This window comes from Mauremys reevesii, linkage group 6 (genome assembly GCF_016161935.1).
Source record: "Mauremys reevesii isolate NIE-2019 linkage group 6, ASM1616193v1, whole genome shotgun sequence".
Classification (NCBI taxonomy): Eukaryota; Metazoa; Chordata; order Testudines; family Geoemydidae; genus Mauremys; species Mauremys reevesii.
Window position 1 is genome coordinate 25978274 of NC_052628.1, and position 27368 is coordinate 26005641.

Consider the following 27368-nt stretch of genomic DNA (forward strand, 5'->3'; position numbering starts at 1 on the left):
CTGCCCAGCCGGTAGGGGCAGGGGGAGGGGAAGGAGGCGGCGGCCTCGCAGCCCGGCTTGGGGAGGGAGGGGCTGGCCGGGGTTTGAATCTCAGCCGGCCCAGGACACCCAGCCACTGCTCCTGCCCGGGGCTGGATTGTGCCGCAGAGCAGCAATGATACGCCAGGGTAAGTGGGGCTCGGTGTCTCCTGCGAGCCGCCCCTTCTGCCTGTCTGTCGCTCTCCGAGCACCGAGACAGAGGAGGGTGCGGGGACTTGGAGCCAGTGTCACAAAAAACAAAGCGGGGGGAATCATTGGGCTGTTCTAAGCACTTTGATCACCACTTTCCCCTTCCTCCCTCTGTCTCCGAGGCCCTGATCCTGCCCTCAGAGAGAGAAATGACCGCTAAGTTCCCAGTTAGCTGAGTGAAGAGCAAAACGTAACCCACCCACCACAAAGATTTCTAAAAGCACTGCACATAGTCAGTTTCACAGTTTTCCCGCTACGATCGTGGATTGCTGCACCTAGGCAGCTCTGATTAGAGGATCAGGTCCTTGCCCAGTAAACCTTTATAACAGGAAGGTGCATTCCCTTATGTCCCTTTAATACACCATCTTTGTGCCCAAGTTTTACAGCGATAATGGTATAAACCACATTCCCATTTTAGACTACTGTGTATTTTGTATTAAATATGACAATTTTAATACAAATACTCTGCAGATGAAAGGCTTGGCTTATCTCCAGCCTGGTGCTCCTGATCTGTAACAAACAGCACACACTTTTTTTTTCATCCTGTCTTATCTTGCTTCCTCTCCCATCATAACATAGCATGCCTGCCACAGTTAAAGCAAAACTTAATTGCATCTATTGCATTTTACCTTTAGGGCATTTATTTTACTTGTTGCATTATCTCTGGTTTCCCAATAAAGGATTTGCTGTCTTGAAGGGCTGAGTTTTGGAACACATACTGAGCCTTCAACAACAAAGTGCAGAAGTATGATCTAAATTCTGTCACTGACTTTTATAGAAGCAGGGTCAAACCCTTGGGTGTTAGCATTCTGCACAGCCAGTGCAGAGGATTAAAATTCACTGGTAATAGGCTAGCTAACTTGTTTTATTGGCTATTACTTATAAAGTAACTTCTCTGTTGACTAAGAGAAAACTTGCTAGTGGGTTGTAAATGTCAAATGAAAGTGAACAGCACAGGCAGGGGCTTTTTCCTTAATGAGAATTTCCTGGAGCCATTTAGTCTTGCCTTTAAAGACATGTTGAATTTATTTATGGCAGGGGAAAGAAACGGATGCCTTAATGGTGTGGGACTTTTCCTCTACGCATTGTTTCCCATTTCCGCAGTTGTATTTGGCAATCACTTTCCTCCAGCTAATGAAGAATAGGAGAGAAATGATGTGCTGAGAATATTTTGCATACTCTGTGCTATGCATATTTGGAGTTTTGCCAAATAGATTATATGAACATTTTAAAAAATTGCCTGGCCTATTAGCTGATATCAGTACACGTGAAACTTGTGCAATGTAAGTACACGTTGTCTTGGAGGCCCTGTTAGATGTGACAGGCAAGTCTTTTTTTATTAACTTTATAACCCCTTTTAAAAGTTATATTTATAATGCAGTTATCAACAAGGCAGCTTTGGGGCCTGAGTGCCTGCTCTCATTGAAGTCAATTGCAAAACTCACATTGACTGCAATGGGAGCAGGAGCAGGCCCTTTTATAGAAGGCATCATTCTTGCAACAATAGGTTTTTAGGAACATTGGATAGTGGATATATTTTTGATACATTCACAAGGCAACAGCTTTTACCTAAGAAATCTCAGGGTACGTCTTCACAACCCACCGGATCGGCGGGTAGCAATCGAATTCTCGGAGTTCGATATATCACGTCTCATCTAGACGCGATATATCGAACTCCAAACGCGCTCCCGTCGACTCCGGAACTCCACCACCACGAATGGCGGTGGCTGAGTCGACGGAGGAGCCGCGGACGTCGATCCCGCGCCGTGAGGACGGGTAAGTAACTCGAACTAAGGTAGTTCGACTTCAGCTACGCTATTCACGTAGCTGAAGTTGCGTACCTTAGTTCGACCCCCCCGCCCCAGTGTAGACCAGGCCTTAGTGGAAGCATCTGTGTGTTGCCAAGCTGCTTCCCGAGCTATTGTTGGACTAGAGTAGCCTTTAAGGAATTCCATAATTAAGACTTTTAAGATATCTCTCCATCATTATCAGAGGGGTAGCCGTGTTAGTCTGGATCTGTAAAAGCAGCAAAGAATCCTGTGGCACCTTATAGACTAACAGATGTTTGAGCATGAGCTTTCGTGGGTGAATACCCACTTCGTCGGATGCAAGTAGTGGAAATTTCCAGGGGCAGGTATATATATGCAAGCAAGAAGCAAAACTAGAGATAACAAGGTTAGTTCAATCAGGGAGGATGAGACCCTGTTCTAGCAGTTGAGGTGTGAAAACCAAGGGAGGAGAAACTGGTTTTGTAGTTGGCAAGCCATTCACAGTGTTTGTTTAATCCTGAGCTGATGGTGTCAAATTTGCAGATGAACTGAAGCTCAGCAGTTTCTCTCTGAAGTCTGGTCCTGAAGTTTTTTTGCTGCAGGATGGCCACCTTAAGATCTGCTATTGTGTGGCCAGGGAGGTTGAAGTGTTCTCCTACAGGTTTTTGTATATTGCCATTCCTAATATCTGATTTGTGTCCATTTATCCTTTTCCGTAGAGACTGTCCAGTTTGGCCGATGTACATAGCAGAGGGGCATTGCTGGCATATGATGGCGTATATTACATTGGTGGACGTGCAGGTGAATGAACCGGTGATCGTGTGGCTGATCTGGTTAGGTCCTGTGATGGTGTCGCTGGTGTAGATATGTGGGCAGAGTTGGCATCGAGGTTTGTTGCATGGATTGGTTCCTGAGCTAGAGTTACTATGGTGCGGTGTGCAGTTACTGGTGAGAATATGCTTCAGGTTGGCAGGTTGTCTGTGGGCGAGGACTGGCCTGCCACCCAAGGCCTGTGAAAGTGTGGGATCATTGTCCAGGACAATGCCTCGATGCCAACTCTGCCCACATATCTACACCAGCGACACCATCACAGGATCTAACTAGATCAGCCACACCATCACCGGTTCATTCACCTGCACGTCCACCAATGTAATATACGCCATCATATGCCAGCAATGCCCCTCTGCTATGTACATCAGCCAAACTGGACAGTCTCTACGGAAAAGGATAAATGGACACAAATCAGATATTAGGAATGGCAATATACAAAAACCTGTAGGAGAACACTTCAACCTCCCTAGCCACACAATAGCAGATCTTAAGGTGGCCATCCTGCAGCAAAAAAACTTCAGGACCAGACTTCAGAGAGAAACTGCTGAGCTTCAGTTCATCTGCAAATTTGACACCATCAGCTCAGGATTAAACAAAGACTGTGAATGGCTTGCCAACTACAAAACCAGTTTCTCCTCCCTTGGTTTTCACACCTCAACTGCTAGAACAGGGCCTCATCCTCCCTGATTGATCTAACCTCGTTATCTCTAGCTTGCTTCTTGCTTGCATATATATACCTGCCCCTGGAAATTTCCACTACTTGCATCCGACAAAGTGGCTATTCACCCACGAAAGCTCATGCTCTAAAACGTCTGTTAGTCTATAAGGTGCCACAGGATTCTTTGCTGCTTTCTCCATCATTAGGGACCCAATCCTGCAAATCCCAAGGATGAGCTGGCAATATGTTATCAGGGAGTCTCCACAAAATTTCCTGTTCTCCTTTGCCTGTGATAAACTCTGTGTACAATTTAAGAGGCGCACAAGTTTACAGAGAAGAGCAATGAAGAACTACACATCTGTATCCTCATTCAGGTTAAATAAATTACATTAATAAATTGTATATTCTCATGAATGTAAAAAAAGAGAAAGGTAAATCACCTGGCCAATAAAAAATTAAATCTAATGCACGTGCTGGAAATGTTTATACTTTACTTACATTCTGTTCCTGAAAAACATACTAGGTGAAATTAAAGTTAGGGCAAAAGTCTCATTGGCTTAAGTGGAGCCAGGATTTCACCCACTGAGAATACTGAAGATACTGATAATTCAGCAGATCGATTGTACTCCCTGTGCTGCAGAAAACACTACATCTATCTTTAACACCCATGCTGCAAACTTTATTCAATTAATACTTATTGCAATGTTAATCAGCTATTTGCATGATTAAATGCTCTACAAGGGAGCCTTAAATTAAAATATTCTGCATGATGTACGCTAACTCAGTATATTGCAGGATTGATCCCTATATTACACTGCTAGTGCAGTATCCAATGGGGATTACTCACATGATTAAAGTTAAGCACATGCTTAAATGTCATGCTGGATCAGATAGCTCAGCGACTTACAGTACTATATGAAACCAATCCTGCAACAAGATGCAGAAGAGGGCTTGAAAGAAACCAGTGCAACTAAATATAAATTTCTAAATAAAGGATAAAAGACAAAAAAATGGTAACAGTCTTACTAACTGTGTAGTGATGAGTGGAATTTAAATCTGATTTATGGATGTGAAATTAAACTGATTTACTTTAGTGTGCACAGTAGTGGAAAGAATTTGGGAACTTTAATTAGAACATATACAACAAGAAGATTTATAAGGGTAACTATTTTGAATCCTTCCATTGGCTTCCTCATTTCACCACATTCAGTTCAAGCTTCTTGCCTTGAGGAATAAGACTGTTCACAACTCTGCCCTTCTTTGCTTATCTGTTCTTGTTTTCTATTGTGTTACCTCCACCTCCTTCATCCGGTCAGTGATATCAGCCTTGTCTGTCCAGATTCTCACACAAATATCTCCATGCCTCATCAGTCCTTGATTTCCCTCTTCCTTTAACTCAATCTGTAAGGCTACTGACTGCCCCCCCCCTTCTTCAGATCTCTCCTCAAGACCAACCTCTGCTGCCATGCATGTAAGAAATCAGACAAGCAGGAGTAGCTAGGGTAGGGAGAAGGGGGGAAGTGATGCTTTACTTTATGATATTTTAAAAGCTTGATTGAGTCCCTCTCACACCCTTTATATGTTACTTCTTAGGCCTCAATCCTGCACTGTGTTGTGCTGGAATGGACTGTTGTACCCACCTAGCGCTTCAATAACTTCAATGGGACACCACGCAGACACAGCAGTCCACCCGGGTGCAATAGTGGCAGGATCCAGCCCTTAGATTGTAACCTCTTAGGAACTAGGGCCATGTCTTCATCTGTATATGGATAGTACGTGGCACAATGGAGCCCCAATTCTGGTTGGGGGCTCTGGGTGCTATAAATATTAAATAGTAATCATAATTCCTGAGAAGCTAGCCATACTAATAGTGGGCCCAATGCTGCTCCCATTGAGGACAGTGGCAACAGTCACTTACTTATATGGAAGCAGCCTCAGGCCCAGAACATATAACTTTTCAAATATCATTTTTGGGTTGTGTCTCACAAATGGCTTTGGTTAACTTAAATCCTCTTAAACCGGAATAAAGGGATTATATTTATTGTGTGAATACACATTGTAACCATTTAAATATTGATGGAGAGAAAATAAAACCTCTAACATATTTAAAAGTAAAGTTGAGAAACATTTTCATACAGATATTTGTCTAGGGCAGGTTAAATTGAAAGCAGCTTTGTATCCCTTCTATAAGTTTTTAACAAAGCAGAGTTGTTTTTATTCTGTGTTGTGCCTTTATTTTTACAATAAAAAGGAGGAAAACATTTGTATTAGTATAACGTATGTAATCTGAACCTGAGTACCCACTTAATTACATATCTGAGTCCATCCTCAAGGTATATCTTACATCCTCACTTCTCTATCCTGAGCATACTTTAGGCCGTGATACGGCAATGTTCTCCTCACTGGCAGGCTTCTGCCCCTATATGGCTCCCCATCGAAGTCAAGGGCCTCAGAGGCGCAAAGTTTCTGAGTTCCTAGGAGGTACTCAACCCCCTCTCCACCCCAGTCCCTGCCCCACTCCACCCCTTACCCCCAGCCCCCACCCGCTCCACCTCTTCCCGCCCCATCCCGCCTCTTCCTGCCCCCACTCCTCCCCCTCCCCCCTAGTGCCTCCTGATCGGTGGGGGGGGGGCGGAAGGGAGGAGCTAATTGGCAGGGATTCTGAGCACCCACTTTTTTTTTTTTTTCCCCCTGTGAGTGATCCAGGCCCAGAGCACCCATGGAGTCGGTGCCTATGAAGGGCCTACCCACAGAGGGAAAGGGATAATTGTAGGATCAGGGCCTTCGGGCAAAGACCTGTTTTCTGTGTGTTTCTGTGATACACCTAGCACACTTACAGGCACTATTAAATAACGATTTCTACCCCTGTACTCCTAACATTTAGAATGTAGAAAGAAGTGGATAGTCTGTTCTTATTTAAGGCCTGGATATCTTCATTTTCCACAACATTTCCCAGTGTTTAAATTATTCAGGTACTTATATGACCCACATAATCATAGTGTCTGAGCACCTCACAATCTTCCATGTATTTATCCTCACAACACTGGACAGGTAGTGCACTGCTATTATCCCTATTATACAGATGCGGAACTGAGGTGCAGAGAAGCTAAGGGCCAGATTTTTAAAGGGATGTAGGCACCTAAGTTCCAAATCAATGGGAATTAGGTGCCTAAATACTTTTTGTCCCTTAGTGACTTGCCCAAGATCACACAGGAGGTCGACAGCTCCCACCCTTCCTATTGCTCTTGCAGGACCTGTAGTGCCATTAGCTGGGTCCCCCTGCAGCTCAGTAGCATCCCAAAAAGATGCCCTAGGGAAAGTGAAAGCTGGTGACACAGATCAGAGATGTCAAGTATCAGAGATGTAGCCGCAGGGCCACCCAGAGGATTCAGGGGGCCTGGGGCAAAGCAATTTTGGGGGCCCCTTCCATAAAAAAAAGTTGCAATACTATAGAATACTATATTCTTGTGGGGGCCCCTGCAGGGCCCGGGGCAAATTGCCCCACTTGCCCCTCCCCCCTGGGCAGCCCTGGGTAGCCGTGTTAGTCTGGATCTGTAAAAAGCAACAGAGAGTCCTGTGGCACCTTACAGACTAACAGATGTATTGGAGCATGAGCTTTTGTGGGTCAATACCCACTTTGTCAGACTTCTGATGAAGTGGGTATTCACCCATGAAAGCTTATGCTCCAATACATCTGTTAGTCTGTAAGGTGCCACAGAACTCTTTGTTTCTTAGCTCAGAGATGGGAAATCTAGAGGGGCAGGGTTGTGGAGCGTGGCTGGTCCTGCTCCCAATATCTGCGGACCCCAAATTCTATGTTTTGCTATTATCTTCCATGTCATACACTCTTCCTTTGTCTCCTACCTTGTTTTCCTTTCCCCTTTCCCCCTTTGTTTTTGACCACTTCCGTATCCCTCCATCTTTGTCCCTTTCTCTCTTATCAGGCTCAAGATGACTAAGAGGCTGCTCAGGGCTACTCTCATGCTGCCCTAAGTACTACTAATGCTTCCACAGAACCTTCTCCCAATAAGCTCGCTTCATGGCTGCAACAGCAGCAACCACTGACCAGACACACTACCGCATCCTTAATTGGATACTGCACCCAGCAGCAAGGACCCACTGAGTACCCTCTTGGAAGTCCAGGCCTTTTACAACTGCGACAGATGTCTTTCTCTGGTGGCAATCCTGCAAAGAGGAGTACCTGCTATGGACCCTCTCCTCTTTGACCACTAATGGGAAATACTGGACTGTATAAGAGTTAAAAAAGCCTTTGTGAATTTAAATGTCAAGGCTCATTAATTGGTTAATATTTGTGCAGTGATTTGAAAATATAAAACATTATAAGTGTTAAATATTATTAAGTGGCATATATCAGCTTGGTACAATGAACTCCAACAGCACTACTCCTCTTAGCATACAAATTCTGCTGCTAATGTTAAACCCAGTTGTCAAGCAAATTAAGCATGAGCTCCTCGCCTGGACCTGATGCTACTCCAACTGAAGTCAATGTGAACTTTACTATTGACTTCAATGAGAGCAGCACTGAGCCCTTCTGTTTATAACCTACGTTCTCACTAAGTCTTTCCCATAAGATGAATTCAACGGAGATGACTATTTTAAGAGACATTTTATTAGAAAACTGGACACTTTATCTCTTTACCATGATGCCTCACTGCTTGTTTTTTCTTCATTTTTTTTCCTAAGTGGAAAATTTTTAAAAGCAGATTGATTAAGTTTAAAAGAGATGCTTTAATGTCTTATCAAAAACATGGTTAATTCACAAATACCGCTTTACTAATTAATACTCAATTTTGGCCATTGGTAGTTCTGAAATTAACTGAACACTTCGCATTCACTATAATTCTAAATATCAGCATTATTTTACCTTATCTTGAGGAAATATGAAATCATGTATGTAAGCAGAATTTCAACAGCAGATAGAAAACTGCAAGGTTGAAGGTTAGGGGAAGGGATAACTCAGTGGTTTGAGCATTGGCCTGCTATACCTAGGGTTCTGAGCTCAATCTTTGAGAGGGCTATTTAGGGGTCTGGGGATTGGTCCTGCTTTGAGCAGGGGATTGGACTAGATGACCTCCTAAGGTCCCTTCCAACCTTGATATTCTATGATTCTATTAAGCAAGATAAATTGCATTAGGAGAGGGAAAGCAAGTTCTCTATAGATGCTAAAGGGATAATATTGTACCATATCATACAGTCATGACTATTTCAGGTCCTGATCTTGCACTCTGTACTCAGAAAAATTTAAGTGAAAATGTTGCCTGACAGCAGGATCAGATTCTTATGGAGCCTGGCAGTTATAATGACATGAATGAATACACCAGTAGATACATATTAGTACAAATCATTAGATTTTTACTTTGGCTGGGATCACAGAGCATTGAAAGAGACACAGAGTTAGCTGCTCTAGGAAAAGAGAGAGGGTTACTATGTCTGAGTCATTCTGCTCCTAAAGATGAAGGCTACAAACAACTTCCAGTGAATATATCTGCTCACAATTTTAAATGAATTTACTTTACACACACTCCCAGATCTTTTCTCCATTCGTTTTCTCTGATTATTTGTTTAACAGGCACAAGTATTCACAGAAACTGAATTTTAAATTGATAATCACAACTATTTGTGCTGGTAGTGATCCAGTCAGGAAATAGAAGTGATATCCTGTGACTTCTGTCCATTCATAACTAATTAACAACTCAAATCATAATTATTGACAGAGAAATTTGTGATAGATCTCAAATATCCCTTTATTTCAAGGACATCACTCCTTTTACTCCCAAAGTTACCACATATTTGACATTCCCTCAATTTTATTGTTGAAAATTATTTATATTGAAAATTAAAAATCATGAAACAGAGATTATAGAAAGAGTTATTTATACTAAAGGAATGAATCTCAGTGTTTTAACTTTCCTGGATGAATGTTTTGTGCCCTCCATTTTGGGTCTGTGTCACAAATAGCATCACATTTGGGCCTTCGGAGGTTGAGAGATATGAATCCATACAGTTAAAAGAGACATAAAAAGAGTCAGACAGTGAAGAAATTGTGATATTCCATGAGTAGAAAGGCTAAATTTTTGTAGTAAGTTTTTATTTGTTGAATCATTTTTCAGCTCTGTTCTTCAGAAAGCCTGAGGAGCATATAGAGTAAAAAGCACAACAGGATGTGCAGATTCCAAACTAGTAAGGAGTGATAAACAGAAAGCCAGACAGCAGAGCTACCATAGACTAATGAGATTTGCTCTCCAGGCATTTTGAAGAGAGAAAATGGTACCATTGATTCCTTCCTCCCCAAGGCTCTTTTGGTACTAGCTGCATAGTCCTTCCGTGGATTACTAAAGGAAGTCACACAAATGAGTCTGCTCACTGTATCCACGAGTATAACTCTATTTTAGGATGTTATGTTCCAACATACATCCAATCTCCCACCACTTCACAACAACTAAAAACAAACCAAAAAACCCAAGGGAAGTTATGTTTTTGCTGTTTTGTAAAAGGATCTGGTGTAATTAACTGCACTCATGTTACTGTTATCACTCTACAGATAGGCAAAATGTTAATTGACTTCAATAGGAGCAGAATCGGGCTCGTGGGGTATGCCTACACCCCCCGCCGGATTGGCGGGTAGCGATCCATCTATCAGGGATCGATTTATTGCATGTAGTGTAGACGTGATAAATTGATCCCTGATCGCTCTCCCATCAACTGCTGAACTCCAGCTCGGCGAGAGTCGGAAGCAAAGTCGATGGGGGAGCGTCGGCCATCGATCCCGTGCCGTGAGGATGCGAAGTAAGTGATTCTAAGTCGATCTAAGATACATTGACTTCAGCTATGCTATTCTCGTAGCTGAAGTTGCATATCTTAGATCGATCCCACCCAGTGTAGACCAGGCCTTAGTGATAGATATCTAAGGACAACTTTACCCTAATATAAGCACATACAGTTTCCACTAAAGACAATAGTACTTGTCTATGTGTATTTTAGAAAAAGCTTTGATCCCAAAAATATCTAAGGTGAGAATATTAATTTGCATGTGGAAATCATAGTTACACAACTCTAGATGACTGCTTGATAGAGTAACTTAGCTCTAGACCTGAATCAAATGTTACTATTAATGGTTTATTACTAAAGGTGAATAAAGCATCATGAGAAACATGCTTAACTCTAAGCTCATAAACAGTGTCCCAACAGATCATCTGAAAACAAAAGCCTTGAATTAAAATGTTTCTGGCTTTGATCAAATAATACAAAATTGCCCATGTCTATGATTTATCTCTCAGGGTTTGTCTACATTTGAAACGTCACAGTGGCACAGCTGCACCACTGCTAGGGTTGTCAACTCTGACTGAAGCTATTCTGGGACATTTTTTCCCCCAATGTGATGTAATGTCATTTTCTTAAAATAACCTATTAAAAAATTGCCCAGATTGCTTATGATAGTCACCGGGGGATCAACGCTGATTCCGGGGGACTCCAGGCCAATCCTGAAGGGTTGGCAACCCAAAAACTGCAGCTGCACTGCTGTAGTACCTCAGTGTAGACACTACCTACACTGATGGGAGGGGTTCTCTTGTCAGCCTAGGTAATCCACTTCCCCGAGAGGTGGTAGGTAGGTAAACAAAAGAATTATTCCGTTGATTTAGCTCTGTCTACACTGTGGGTTAGGTCAGGTTAACTACATTGCTCGGGGTATGGATTTTTCACACCTTGAGTGACATAGCTGGGTCGACCTAACTTTTTAATTTAGGCCAGGCCTCAGTGTGGTCAGAAGCCAAGGAGCAGAGTTTCCCTAATCCAGTGATTCCTGAATTTTTTTTTAGCATACAGGCATCCTTACCCCCAACTTTCTAATTTGAGATCTTAAGTGGAATGTAAGTATTTCACAGCCTTGTCCTGGCCCTCTGTATAGCAATGAATTTCACCTTAGACAGCTGTATTTAACAATTGTCTCCATTCCCAGATCTTTTGAAGCTGCCTTGAAAGGCCTCAGGCTTGCCAGTGTATTGCTCAGTAAATTTAACTAATTTACGTGGAGTAAAATCCTGCCCACGCTGAAATAAATTGGAGTCTCTACAGACAAGATAATTATGAATTTAAAGCGGTGTTAAAAATTAGGGCAGATAAAGTTAAAGTTAGTTTAACTTGCATAGCTGATAAATATGCATCAGATAACCCAGGCCTCCAGGAGCTTAATCATCTTGTAGGTCTGAGAAACTATTTCTTCACTGTAACAAGTACAAGTAGGTTTTCTTCTTTTTCTGAGTTCATGTTTTTTCTTCACTCTCCACTTCCATTTTAATGGACCATTAACAAGATTAAACTGTAGAAACAGTTTTTCCTCTCTATGAAATTAAACCAAACAGTTCATATGAAGGCAATTCATGTACATCACCAGTGCAATGATGAGAACTATCTTCTTACTGTGTCCTGTATAAAGTGCACAGTCAAGTGTAAAGACAGCTGACTTTCAAAAGTGCTGAGCACCCACAATTCCTATTTGCTTCAATGGGAGATGCTGGCACTCAGCACCTGGAAAATTCAGGCCATTACTAGGCTCCCTTCTCCCATATGCTCCAGAATTAGGAAATGTCCATACATACACTTGCAGTAAGATTGTGTATGACCGAATTCCACCCCACAGCTCACGGCAGGGGGCTGGAGGGATATGCCCTGCTCCTAATCCCCTTCCCCAAGGCCCTGCTCCTGCCTCCCTTCCCCGCCTCCTTACCGGTCTGAGCAGCGAGGGCACTTGGGCTGCTCTTCTCCCCTCCCTCGCAAGGGCCATCGGTGGCAAGGAGGGAGAGGAGATGGGGCTCGACGCAGCATGCTGGGGGAAGAGCAGGGGCGGCTCCAGGCCTCAGCACGCCAAGCGCGTGCTTGGGGCGGCATGCCGTGGGGGGCGCTGTGCCAGTCGCCGGGAGGGCAGCAGGCAGGCTGCCTTCGGCGGCATGCCTGTGGAGGGTCCGCTGGTCCTGCGGCTTCGGTGGACCAGCGGACCCTCTGCAGGCACGCCTGCGGGAGGTCCACTGAAGCCGCGGGACCAGCAGACCCTCCACAGGCATGTCTGCGGGAGGTCAACCGGAGTCGCGGGACCGGCGACCAGCAGAGCGCCCCCCGTGGCGTGCCACCGTGCTTGGGGCAGCGAATGTCTAGAGCCGCCCCTGGGGAAGAGGCGCCGGGGGGAAGCTTGGCTGCTGGCGGAGCCTGCCATACAGCAGCAGCTGGCAGGACCAAGCTTGCTTCTGCCCCCTGCCCCCACCAGAGAGAGCGGTAGGCTTGGGGTGGAGAAGAGTGGGCTGGGTCAGGCAGCATTTTTAATGGCGCGCTGCTGCCTACTGGGGTCCGGCTCAGCCCGCTGCTGGGGGCCATTAAAAATCATCTCCCCTGCCATCTTTGGCACGCGGGCCATAGGTTGCCGACCCCTGCTTTAAGACATTAGCGTCAGCAAGTTAGCATAAGGCTTAAGGCCTATGCACTTTGAACAGATAAACTTTGCATTGATAAAGACAATTGGCTTTCAAAAGCGGTGAGCACCCACAATTCCTATTTGCTTCAATGGGAGGTGCTGGTGCTCAGCACCTAGAAAATTCACGTAGGTAGATGACGATCAGGGCCGGCTCCAGACCCCAGCGCGCCAAGCGCGCGCTTGGGGCGACGTGCCGCGGGAGGGTGGCAGGCAGCTCCGGTGGACCTCCCGCAGGCATGCCTGCGGAGGGTCCACTGGTCCCGCGGCTTTGGTGGAGCATCCGCAGGACCAGCGGACCCTCCGCAGGCACGTCTGCAGGAGGTCCACCGGAGCCGCGGGACCGGCGACTGCCAGAGTGCCCCCCGCGGCGTGCCGCCGTGCTTGGGGCAGCACAATTCCTAGAGCCACCCCTGATGACGATGAGCTAAAACATAAGATCCATGTATGGCTGCAACCTTATTTTTTGCCTTATAGTTTTTGCCTTGGGAGGTGCCAGAATGATGGTCACTGGTGATGAGGGGGAAGGTGATGGTGATGAGGAAGACAATGGCTAACATTTCAGATTATTCTGCTAGGGTTGGTGTGAGTATATGGACGTGCAAAGGACATTCTGTAGTATCTCTATCTATTTTACTAAACTGGGGTGTTTGTGACTCTGTTAGATGTATTCATAAACTATCTTTGTAAATATAAAAGAGTTTCTATTCTGTGAGTGTTGCACCTGTACACATTGGGGTTCCCAACTATGTAATAATTTGAATAATACTGGGCCTGATCTTGGGTCAAGAACCTAGCAACCCTCAAAGTGATAACTGAGGATTCTTAAATAATCAATATAATTAATACGTAATCTAAAGATTGGGCAACAGGAACCCAGGAAGAAGAAGAAACTCTTCAAAATAAATTTAGATATGTTTAATTAATTCATGAGTGAGCTATACCATGTTAAATAAACGATGCACATTATTTAATAATTTAAGGCCCTGATCTTGCCTTGAGAACTGTGTATGCACAGACAGTGACCAGGCAATTCCAATGTAGGATCAGAGCCAAAGCCATATTAAAAAATAATCAGCTAAGGTGTTTCTTGTCAGAGATTTCACGTTATTCTTAATCAGGTTATTCACCTCTTCTATCTAAGGCCCTATATTTCTAAGGATGCTTTACTATCTACCTCTGCTGAGAGGCATAATTTGATCACTGTAGAGCTCCCAGCATTCTGTGATTCTCAAAATTTTTAAAGAGGTGAAAGAGCATCTCTTAAAAATCCAAAAACTTAAGCTGGCAAAAGTCAGGGTTTTGGAGATCTGTCTCTCCAAATGTCACATCAGAGTAACACATGAGTAGATATGGAATCTTCAAACAAAGCCTGAGGGTTTTCTGAATAAATATTACATTGAAAACAGAGTTCCAGGATTCTGATTTATTCCAGCAAAAAGTCCTTGCACAAAAGTTCCAGCTCACTTCTTGTTTACTTGCTGCTGCAGAAAAGTTACTTAGGCTTTCCCGACGGAATCATGTATTCCAATGATACAACTTCCTTCAGTCAAATGCACAGAAACACACAGATAATCCCATTCTTTCAGTATAGTCTGGAAGAAACAATCTATCCTCGACATTTTTTGTTCTTGTACTATACAAAGAGCCAAATAATCAACTTTTTCAAATAGTTTTGTGTTCTAAAAAGCATCAATATTCTTAGCTGTCAGGTTCGTTCATGACATCGTCTACTTTTCATTTTACGAACAAGTGAGATGTAAAGTAAGGTGTACACAGTAGGGCTGCAATTTTGCATTTTTATTGATGGGAAATACTCTCCTGAGACTGAGGTTCAGATCTGCAAGCTCTACTCACATGAGTAATATCACTGAGTGGAAACAAACCTGATCCTGCAGCCCAAGGTAGCTTTTTATCTTCAATGGGAGTAGGACAGGGCCAGAGGTAGGCTACAGTATGGATGTTTATAAGGAAGGGTTTATGCACAGTGCACAAAGCTCCAGGTGCTCTCTAGTTTGGTACTGATGGAAGCACTGTTTTATATTAGTCACTCACTGGGCTACTGTACTAGTACTAAGGGCCTAATACAACACCCAGTGAAGTCAATGGAAGGACTCCCATTGCCTTCAATGAGCTTTGGATCAGGTCCTATGTACTTGACATCTTTAAAGTGCCATTCCAAAGTGGACTAATTAATCTTGACAAGCACCCCACGAAGGAGGTATTGTCTCCATTTAACACAGAGAGAGCTTTTAGGGACTTGTCCCAGGCTACATAGGGAGTCAGTGTCAGAGGTCAGATTAGAGCTCAGAAGTTCTTGCTTCCTATTGCATGATCCAGTAGATCACACTGTATCTTGAAATATATCCTTAGCTAAATCCCTGAATTGTAACAGCAAAATGTATTGAAAAAGGAGACTGAGATTTTTTTCCCCCCAGATAACACTGCTCAGGCTATGCCCACAATTGCACAGCTGCATTTCCATTGTTTCCTCTGAATCCCTGAAACATATAGCACACTGGCTCATTCACTGGGCCTTACACAGCACTACAGCATGGCAGGAGTTAATGCTTAAACTAAACTTTTAATCTGCTGTTGTGAAAGAATAGCATTTTGTTTAAAGTCTGTGTTTAGTTCTGCTAAGACAAATGGAAATTAAAGGTTTTGGCAGCCATTTTACGGTCACTGTATAGACTATGCACAAACTTTGTGGTCACTTTCACCACTATAGTCAGGACCAATGACTCACCGTAAAATGTTTTTGTATTCTTAAAATATAATTTTGGTCTCAACTCCAGTACGGTACATATGGCCACATTTACTGTACAGCCTCTTCAGGTCTAGAGGATATTTGTAAAATGCTCTCTCTTCTGCCTGTGAAGCTAAGATTGAATTCTAGGTTCCCAATAAGCAACAGATAGGGCTATAGTTCATTATTATTTTCAATTATTGTACTTTGAATCCAGTAGAAAATTTCTGGCTAAAAGTGCTTTAGTTACAAAATACCATCCACTGGATTCTTGTGCCCAATGACTATATATTCTCTATGGCTGGGTCTAATCACATTAATGGAGAATCCTGAATAAACAAAGTCAATCAGTGGGGGCTGGTGACATGTGAAAATGGGCAAGGACACTTGACATAACCCTTCTTTTGAAAGAACAGAAGTTGGTTTAATAAAATAAAATAAAATAAATCGGAACCTGGCAACTAAGGCTTCAGATTTGGCTGTCCAGCATAAAAAAAGTTTGTCCCAATTTTTGGCATGTGATCTCATTCCCTCAGGTAAATTAAAATGAAATACTATTTCAGCTGGGATTGTCTAATTTGGCAGCATCTAAATCAGGGCTCTAGACTTGATTCTTCTTCTTTTTCCAGGACCCACCAGGGGGGACCAATCCCTATGTCTTCCTTAGTCTGCCTACCTCAGCCCTTTCCCTCCTCAACTGAGCACCCTCCATCTACTTATAAGGCCAAGCTTTGCCTCTTCGTGCCTGGAGGCAATTAGGTAATCAGCCACCTCCCCAGGTACAGAGCATGACTAACTGGTGTTTTATCCCTTACCTTGTAGATGATGGAGGTTAAGACCCATCACACCTCTAACGGTAATTTTTTTTTAATGTAAGGGCCAGGATTGTCTCTCAGTGCTGACGCTGGGTCTATACTAGAAAATTCGGTTGGTTTAACTACATTGGTCGGGACAGGGAGAGAGTGTGCAATGCAGTTAATGTATAAAATAGTGTGGTGATTACCAAATTTAATTAAAATGTTATTACATTATACTCATAGTAACTTGTAGGAGGTTTAAGAGCTGTAATTAATTTTGTGAATCTTTTCAAACCACAAATTGTGCCCATAATCTGTATGGGGGAGAGGGGTCATTGTGTTCATCTCCTATTCTCTACATGAGGGAGGGATTCCTTAGCACTGCCCCCAACTTCCCAGACCCTGAAGAACCCTTTCTATATGGTCTAGGGTGCATGCAGATGGAATGAGACTAAAAAACCCTTGAAGTAACCTGATTTTGCTCAGGTATCCTTTTCCTTGTCCCTCCACAATAGGATTATTCTATTATGACTATGTGGAGAAATTTGCTTAGTCACTTCCCAGGATGTAAAAGTAAGTAAAAGGCTTTAGTTTCCATGGCTTTTAGTCTGTCACTTTCCATGAGCAGTAAACAGTTATGACAAAAATATAAAGATATATATGCAAAAACTAATGCAAGTCAGGTCTCCTATTATGAATACACTTAGCTCTCAACAAGATGAATATAATCACACCAACCTGTTTCTCACCTTGTTGTACAACTGTGGTTCCAGAAGTAAGTTTACTGAAACAGATCACATCTATGTATGTGCTCCAGATATTTGTATTCTCTCTTTCTCAATTAATAATTAATTATTTAAAATGTCCTTACCACTAGAAATCAATATAACCTCTCTGTCAACTAAGACATTTAATTTACACCCTGCTTATCTCCATAGTATCTGAGCATCTAATTGTATGTATGTTATTTACATTGATACCAGCCTTTTTTCTGTTTTGGGGGGTGTAAAGAAAAAACCTGCAATAAACGCTTTAATTTTGGCTCTGGAAAAATAATGTAGGCCTGAAAAGTCAATTGAGCAGTTTTAATTGCCATAGAGTAATGGTTCTCCACCTTTCCAGACTACTGTACCCCTTTCAGGAATCTGATTTGTCTTGTGTACCCCCAAGCTTCACTTCACTTAAAAACTACTTACTTATGAAATCAGACATAAAAATACAAAAGTTTCACAGCACACTATTACTGACAAATTGCTTACTTTCTCATTTTGTCTGTATGAAATTTTAGTTTGTTTGACTGACTTTGCTAGTGCTTTTTATGTAGCCTGTTATAAAACTAGGCAAATATCTAAATGAGTTGATGTATCCCCAGGGTACACATACCCCTGCTTGAGAACCACTGCCATAGAGCACAGCCATTATCAGCCTTGGTGAATTGAGCAAAGGAGAGCTACAGATTAAGATTTGCATGTTTGGCTCAAAATAAACTATTTATTGAAAGGACATAAGGCAGGAAGGTGAATTTGACAAGGCTGGAATACTAACCAGTAAACAGGATACGCACTCTCACCAAGAGGTTAGATGTTATGAAGTGAGAGTCCTGAGAGAGAACACAGGAACAAGAGAAGTAGGTGGTAAGAAAAGGAAGTAAGTAGGCAATTACAATACTGTTCTGCTAAAAGAGTAAACAGGATTAGCCTGTAATGAGATTATCAACTCATTCTGTGAGGTGACACCCAAATAAAACAACAAGGGAACAGGAGGAAACTGGAGGACAGTATTGGGTTTATAACAGCACCATAGTCCACAAGTTTCATAACATAAGTAAAGACCTGTTTACATTACATTTCACTACAGTTGTAGCCATAGGACTGAATCATATTTAAACATGGTTCTTGATAGCAAGGGTTTCCCTGACAAGCGTGCTGTAAGCTATAGCATAGGCCCCTTTGGGCGAATGAAGTGTTTTTTTTTAAGTTGTGCCACCCGTGTAGTAAAACGATGTATGCCACACGTGGTGTCACATCCGTGTGATGAAACTGCATTTTTCACGCACCTCTGAATGCCTCTCTTGCCCAGTTTCCATTAGACCATGCCCGCTGAGATGTCGTCAAGCATTCCAAACCTCTGAGCATCTTCAAACACAGGTAGTTAAAACAGTTAAAATAAACAACCACCAACCTGCCAAAATTCCCTCCCACCAAATTACTGTAGCATGCAGCTCCAGGATGGCCTTGTTCAGTCCTGGAGCAATAGCAGATTTAAAGTCCCATGGCGAGACTCTCTAGGCAGCACAGCACAGAACTTGCAGCCCCATGGGAGGGTAGCGTTAAGCCTTTGTATTCTCCTGATACGAGGCTTCTCCGGGGGCTGGAGGCCCCCAGAGTAACTGAGTCAGCCCTGCAGGAACCTCCCTTAATTACAGCTGCCTCCATGGGCCACCACCTGGAATCTCCATGGGGCTGTGGGCCTGCAGCAGACACATCTTTCCAACCCCCACCCTGCTTGTGGTTCACCCCTACACCAAGGCTTGTGAAGGTGTTCTCAGGAGGCAGTCGTGTGGCTATCTTCCACTGTGGCTGTGCCAGGGGGATCCTCTCCCAGCCAAATACTAACCCTTTATGTTAGTCTGGCCCTTTTGCCTTCTGTACAGGAACCAGACTGGGAGTGAGGTTCTGATACCCAATACCTTGTTATTATTCATGGCTAGAAATGGGAGACTGGAAAAGAGAAGATTCCCAGCTACCCAATGGAATACAGAGCACTTGCCTCTGATCTTGGAAGGTCCCCCAGTACTGTACCTCAGAAGTATTACATATAAATCATCCACTGTAGGTTAATTTTTAGATTTCTATATGTTTTTGTTATAACCTCTTTCCCTGTGGTCTGTATACTTGTCTGTATGCCAATAACATTTTTTAAAACTCTTTAACCACTTCTAAAATAGTGGGGTTTGGGTTTTGTTTGTAATGTAGCATTGTGAGGAACTCATAAATTCCAATAATGCAGGTACCTTAAATAGACAGATAGCATCTACAAAACATATGCTGGCTTGGCATAATGGTTTTATTGGTACTTGTTTGGGATGACCTGCTTAATTCATTTATGGTGCAAGATGAACATTCCAAGCTCATGGCAATAATAAAAATGTTATAGCACAAACATCTGCCATGGTTTCAGGGATTACTGAACATCCATCCCCTCCCTGTTTTTTCTGAGTGCACTCCCACAGCTAAGAGGCCTCATGTCTTTACCTTTTCTAGAATGGAATCATGTGATTTCTCCACTCTTAGACTGGGTTGGGGCTACAGTGCCTTGATCATGCTTACCCAGAAGGTCCAAGTAGGTTTGGGCAGGGGCAGCTCCAGGCCCCAGCACGCCAAGCGCATGCTTGGGGCGGCAAGCCACGGGGGGCGCTCTGCCAGTCGCCACGAGGGCGGCAGGCAGGCTGCCTTCGGCAGCTTGCCTATGGAGGGTCCGCTGGTCCCGCGGCTTCCGTGGACCTCCTGCAGGCATGCCTGCGGAGGGTCTGCTGGTCGCGGGAGGTCCGCTGAAGCCGCGGGACCAGTGGACCCTCCGCAGGCAAGCTGCCGAAGGCAGCCTGCCTGCCGTGCTTGGGGAGGCAAAATCCCTAGAGCCATATCACTTATGAATATGTACAACAGCAATGCCCCTCTGCCATATACATTGGACAAACTGGACAATCTCTACGCAAAAGAATAAACGGACACAAATCTGACATCAGGAATCATAACATTCAAAAACCAGTGGGAGAACACTTCAACCTCTCTAACCACGTGACAGACCTGAAAGTGGCAATTTTGCAACAAAAAACCTTCAAAAACAGACTCCAAAGAGCAGGGGCGGCTCTAGAAATCACGCTGCCCCAAGCAGCGCGGTGCGCTGCGCCGCCCTTCCCCGGTCCTGCGGCGGGTCCCCTCTTCCCGCGGCTCCGGTTGAGCTCCCGCAGGCATGCCTGCGGCAGGTCGACCAGAGCCCGGGAGGAGCGGACCTGCCGCAGGCATGACTGCGGCGGGTGTTGTGGTCCCGCGGCTCCGGTTGATGTGCCGCAGCCATGCCTGCGGGAGGTCCAGCGCCTCCGCAGTCATGCCTGCGCAGGTCCACGTTGACCTGCCGCAGCCATGGTCCGCCGGCCCAGCCTCCCGCCCTCCCCGGCGGCAGGGGACGCCCCCTATATTTTGCCGCCCTAGGCACCAGCTTGTTTTGCTGGTGCCTAGAGCCGCCCCTGCCAAAGAGAGACCGCTGAACTTGAATTAATATGCAAATTAGATACAATTAACTTAGGTTTAAACAGAAACTGGGAATGATTGGGTCATTACACTAATTGACTCTATTTCCCCATGTTAAATTCTCCTCACGCCTTCTATGGGTCATCTCGATTATCACTTCAAAGGTTTTTTTTCTCCTGCTGATGATAACTCATCTCAGTTGATTGGCCTCTTACAGTTGGCATGGCTACTTCCACCTTTTCATGTTCTCTGTATGTATAAATATCTTCTTTCTGTGTGTTCCATTCTATGCATCCGAAGAAGTGGGCTGTAGCCCACGAAAGCTTATGCTCAAATAAATGTGTTAGTCTCTAAGGTGCCACAAGTACTCCTGGTTTTTTTGCAGATACCGACTAACACGGCTGCTACTCTACAACAGCACAGGTCCCAGTATAGATCCTTTGGGGGAACCCTGCTATTTACCTCTTTCCATTATGAAAACTGACCATTTATTCTTACCCTTTGCTTCTTACCTTTTAACCAGTTACTTGTCCCTGTGAGGACCTTCCCTCTTATCCTATGACTGCTTACTGTGCTTCAGAGCCTTTGGCAAGGGACCTTTTCAAAAGCTTTCTGAAAGTCCAAATAGACAATATCAACTGGATCGATCTTATGTACATGCTTGTTGACTCCCCATTGGTGAGGCATGATTTCCTTTTACAAAAACTATGTTGACTCTTCCCTAACAAATTGTGTTTAACTATATGTGATAATTCTGTTCTTTTTCATTTCAACCAATTTGTCTGGTACTCAAGTTAAACTTACTGGCCTGTAATTACCAGCATCACCTCAAACTTTTTTTAAAAATTGGCTTTACATTAGCTGCCTTCCAGTCATTTGTACAGACGGTGATTCAAGCAATAGGTTACATACCACAATTAGTTGTTCTGCAATTTCATATTTGAGTACCTTCTGAACTCTTGGATGAATACCCTCTGGTCCCGGTGTCTATTACTGTTTAGTTTATCAATATGTTCCAGTATGCTACTCTATTGATACCTCAGTCTGGGAAAGTTCTTCAGATTTGTCACCTAAAAGGAATGGCCTTATATCCTCTGCAGTGAAAACCAATGCAAAGAATTCATTTAGCTTCTTTACAATGGCCTTGAGTGCTATGTTAGCACCGCGATCATCCAGTAGCCCCACTGTCTGTCTGGCAGGATTCCTGCTTCTGATATTCTCTACAAAAAAATCTGTTAGTTTTTGCATCCTTAACTAGTTGCTCTTCAAATTCTTTCTTAGTCTGCCTTATTATACTTTTATACTTGACTTGCCAGAGTTTATGCTCCTTGCTATTTTCCTCAGTAGGATTTAACTTCCAATTTGCAAAGGATGCCTTTTTGCCTCTAATCACTTCTTTTATTCTGCTGTTAGCTTGGCATTTTTCTGGCCCTCTTACTGTTTTTTTTTAAATTATTATTATTTGGAGTATACAATTTGAGCCACCATTATGGTGTTTTTAAATAGTGTTCATGCTGTTTTCAGGCATTTCATCCTTGTGACTGTTTCTTTTAATTTCCATTTCACTAGTTTCCTCATTTTGTGTAGTTCCCTTTTTTGAAGTTAAATGGTACTCTGGTGGATTTCTTTGGCATTTATATTGAGTCATTGTCTTGGTAGTTGCTTGTTTTCACAACTGACTAGTAAACTATGCCAACATATTCATACAGCAAATTCCCCAACAACCATGTCAAAACACAGCATTGATAAGTTATTACACAGCAGCACTACGTTCTCACATGCCAATAAAATGGCTCTCGCACAACACATCATCCTATATTCTCTGTTATTTATTAGCATGGCTCATCATTGCCCTGCCTATGCTGGGTAGGGAGCTGTTTGTACTCCAGTGAAGACATGCCATAAATGCATCATAATTTGAAAAGGTTGTTGTTGCAGCTGGGCATGGGCACTATGAAGGGCACAAAAACTGGTAAAACTGAACTTGTGAAGACTGCATTTTTGGAAGAGAGCAGACTTGACTCACCACTGCATGCAGGACTGCTTGTCTCTCTACCCTGAATGACTGGCCACACCCATTCCCTACACAGGCATAATCCCTTTAGGGAACACCAGCATTGCTGGTAGCACTACTTCCATCTCCCTTTAACTGCCCAGTGTGCTCAGCCAAATTAACTCAGGTCTGTAAACACAGAAGGGGCTTTTTACATCTTCTCTTACTCTTTAGGGCACCTGCATGGGATCAGCCATGATTTGGCCCTTGGTAAGTATGACTGTATCTATGTATCTGATCATGAATTTAAACAAACAGTATAACTATTTATTTGTTGGCATTTTAAAGCATCTCTCATAACCACATCATAGGCTGACTATTGTACAAAGTCCTCCCTTCAACTGTCCAGTCTCCACTGTTTCCCCCAAAGCAAACCCTGCACTCCACAGGAATCATAGAACCATGGGGTGAGAAGGACCATAAAAGTCATCTAGTCCAACCTCCCCCCCCTTTTTTTAAGCTTGAAATTTATTTCCTTTTATAAAAATACATATTTTCAGTCAAGAGGTATTAGGCTAACATAAGTGGTGCCAGTTTACATGGTTCTAAGATATTATGCAGTGCTTCAGTTAAATTTGTAAAGATAATTTACCAGAGTAATGGCCAATTTTCAGTTTCAGGTTTAGAAATGCTAGTCATCAGCTCTGCAAAACAAATGGCAAGTTAGAGATTAATTAATGCCATAGTGGAATAATTTAAATGACAGAGTTTTGATACAATTTGTTAAACTAACTTCTGATCATGAATAATTTTATATAAACTATAATAGTACTAAAATATATATTTTCTTAGAAATACGAATGTCACCTTTGTCTGGCTTGTCCTGGTCCGTCCATCCACGAATGCAAGTCGATGCCACACCATTCTATTTTGTTGTGAGTATGTTCTTTCCATTTCTGGCCAAAACGTTTTGTGATGTGATTGGCCCAGCATGTTTTCGGTCTGCTCAGCAGTCGCACGTGGTCTCTGGGGATCTAGTCACTGATGCGGGCTGTCCACCTATTGTCTTGCCTGCCAATGACATGACCCGCCCATCTTCACTTTGCGTCGTACATTGCCTGCACTACATCGCTCACCTCTGATCAAGGAGCAATATCTTATACATTCACCTTTCCATTGCTCTCTAGGTGACAGTGAATTTTTCTTCCTCCACTTTTGTCGTTGACCAGCTTTCTGCTCCGTATTTCATTGCTGGCAGAACAGTGGAGTTAAACAGTTCTTTCCTTTTCTTCATGGGCAGGTCATCATGCATTAGATGCCTTTATTTTGTTGAAACTTACCCACCCTGCCTTTCGTGTCCTACTGCATTCCCCTTCGAATGAGTTGTCTCTGCTCAGCTGCTGACCCAGGTAAATATATTTGTCGACCTCCTCAATTTCTTTCCCATTTATAGTGATGATTCCTTCTGCACAATGCTCATTCCGCATCCACTTCATCTTCGATGTGTTCACTTCCAACCTGATATCATGCAAAAGTGTTTTCAGTTGCTGCAATTTGTTCTCCAGTTCTGCTGTGTCCTTTGCCAGGATTACACAATCATCAGCGAAGAGAAGATGCGTTAACTGTTCTCCGTCAATTCTGATTCCTTCTTCCCAATTCAATTTTTGAACAGCAACTCCAGTACTAATGTAAACAGCTTTGGTGAGATTGTGTCACCTTGTCTGACTCCTCTGCATATAGCAATAATGCAGGGGACACTGAATAATGTTATCTCTGTTGAGCAGTTAATTTCCGCCAGAAGGTCATTGTACCTCAGTCAATTCCGATTTCATTGAGTGCGTTGAGTACAGTGTTAATCTCTACTGAGTTGAATGCCTTTTTGTAGTCGACAAATGCAATACACAATGGTACTTTGTATTCCTTGCATTTTTCGATGAGCTGCCGAACTTAGTGGATGTGATCAATTGTTGAATACCCTGAGCGGAAACCAGTTTGTTCTCTGCTTTTGTGTATTTCAAGATCCTTCTTAATCCAATTGAATATGACATGGGTGAAGACTTTATACACTTGTGAGAGGAGTGTGATCAGACGGTAGTTGATCAGTTCTTTTGGATTGTCTTTCTTCATCAATAGTATTGTTTTTGATTTCTTCCACACATCTGGAACACGCTTGCTTTTGATGTAGATGGTGAACTGTTGCATCAACGCTTTGAAGAGAGTATCTTCCCTTGCTTTGAGATATTCCAGCCAAACATTGTCCACTCCTGGACTCTTCCTTCTCTTTATGTTATGAACTGCGTATTCAATTTTTTCCCACATAACATCAAAAACTTCTTCTGTAACCTACTGCCTTGATGGTGTACGCTGGACATTAACATGCAAGGAGTAGAGGTCATCGTAGAATTTTATACATATTTCATTCATCTTGCTCCTTTCTGATGACCTTTCACTATTTTCATCTTTCAGCACTGCCAGGATAATCTGTTTCAGCATAACAGCTCTTTCTACCTTCTTCAGACTCTTGTTCTTTTCAGCCACCTCTCTCAATTTCTTTTTTCTAAAGTCTTCATAGTCTTCTTTGATCTTCACATGAATTTCTTTGCACGGTGTTCTGTATTCTTCACCCATTTTTCCTTTTAATTTCATGCACGCCCTCCTTGCCATCAGATTCACAGTTTCCTTGCTGTAACAGAGGATCAGCAAATATGAATGTGACAGTACCTAAATGAGACATTTTTAGAATGAAATATTTATCATACAAAGGCATTTTTTCCATTGTAGAACTGAAATATTACAAGACTTCTTATTCTACCCAAAGTACATAAAGCAGAATTTTTTGATAATTGTGAACCACTTGTCACCTAAGAGTAAAGTATGTATTTGTACACCACGACTTCATCTTAGGTGGGGAGGGATAGCTCAGTGGTTTGAGCATTGGCCCCTAAAAACCAGGTTGTGAGTTCAAATCCTTGGGGGGGCCCACTAGGGATCTGGGGCAAAAATCCTGGTGCTAGGGGGGGGGGGCTGGCTGGGACTTGATTGCAAGTCCCCCCCCTCAGTTCTAGATTGATGGTATATATTTAATTAATTGTGGGGGGGGGGGGAGGGATAGTGGTTTGAGCATTGGTTTGGCCTGCTAAACCAGTTTTTGAGTGAGGAGAGAGGAGAGGGCTTGGGGGGGAAAATGGTCCCTGCTAGTGAAGGCAGGGGGGCAGGGGCTGACCTTCTGACTCTTTCAAGGTGGTCCCTTCTCTCAGTCTATCTCCATTTATTTTTATTACCTTTATTACCTTTTTTTTATTAGCCTGCTTGGAATGGATCCTCAAAGTCATATTTTACATGCAGAGCAAATGAGCTCTTCTTTTACCAGTCTTAGTATGGGCATGGGCAATGGTGGTGCAGAAGTGGCCGAGGCACTTTTCTTTGTGGAAGGGGAGCAATCTACATGCAGAGGGTTCCCTCCATCCATGGACCTAGGCAGAGAATCTGGACCATCTGTCTATTCCACTGGATGCATATTTACTGGACTTCATTCTGAAGAAGCCTCTAATTTTTCTTTCTTTTCTTAAAAGTTCGCTTACTTTTATGCTTACTGTTTAAAAGTGGGTTTCTGCTTTGCTTTTTTAACCTTCTCTGTCCATGACCTTTAAAACAATAATTAGTAAATAAAGGCTCAGCTGGTCTCAATCCAACTGGCTGGCAGCAGGAGTGGGAAAGAAGCCAAAGTAAGCTTGGATCATGTTTGTGTAAATAAATATCAGCAGCACCTTGTTATTCCACTGTTTATCTTCTGTTATTCCACTTCACCTGCAGGTGTATGGCTGTCAGTTGCCTCCCCAGACGACACAATGTCAGTGTTGCTGCAGGAGTTATGTAAGGAAAAGAACTCAAAAATGAAACCAGTGACACTAGATATTGCTCTGTGCTGGTGTGCAAAGGGGCTATTAGTTCATGCATACCAGCAAACCTGAACAACCTGCAAGTCGGATGGCAGCAGTAGATGGGATGTAGGTGATCTCTCTCCCACATCCTGCCCTCAGGCAAACAGCAGGGCAGGATCCTTCTTCCCTTGTATTCATGACAGCACTAGATAAATTGCCTGTTTACTAGCCAGCTCCATGTACTCCAAGGATGTGTGGTCTGCCAGCTGGTGGTGGGATGTCGAGCCTCTTAGCACCAATGCAGACAGCAGCCTGCTCTAGCCTGGCACATACTGTTCCTTTTGATTTGCAACAGCAGTGAAATGCAATCAATGGCATGCCTCCTACGCGCACCCAATGGAATTCCATCCTTGACCAGAGATGGACAAAAGGGTGTCTTCAGGAGCCTGGGCAAAAATTCTTCCAGCAGCTGAATGAAGGATTAAGATAATTTCCCTGTCTCTGATGGAGTCACTCTCTCCAGATATTACTACTGTAAACCACCCTTCACTCAGGCTCATACAAATGCTTCTGAGGAGCATATTGTTTGCGTTTGGAATGGACTGCATTGCACAAATGGCAGGTATTGCTTCTCTCCTTGGTTATGAAGTTTGACTCAAGATAAAAAGGGAGGAAACTGTGTAAGCCCCTTTTGTTAAAAGTACTGGCAGCATAGCATCAGCCTACCAAAT

At 43.3% G+C, this 27368-nt stretch overlaps 1 long non-coding RNA gene across 1 annotated transcript; it reads left to right on the forward strand.

Moving 5' to 3' along the window:
• The first annotated feature begins 88 nt into the window (after window positions 1–88).
• Window positions 89–26917, forward strand: LOC120407810. The gene is made up of 4 exons (XR_005600270.1): window positions 89–167; window positions 22991–23026; window positions 23609–23691; window positions 26570–26917. It is a non-coding gene; the product is annotated as an uncharacterized LOC120407810 (long non-coding RNA).
• Window positions 26918–27368: the final 451 nt, after the last annotated feature.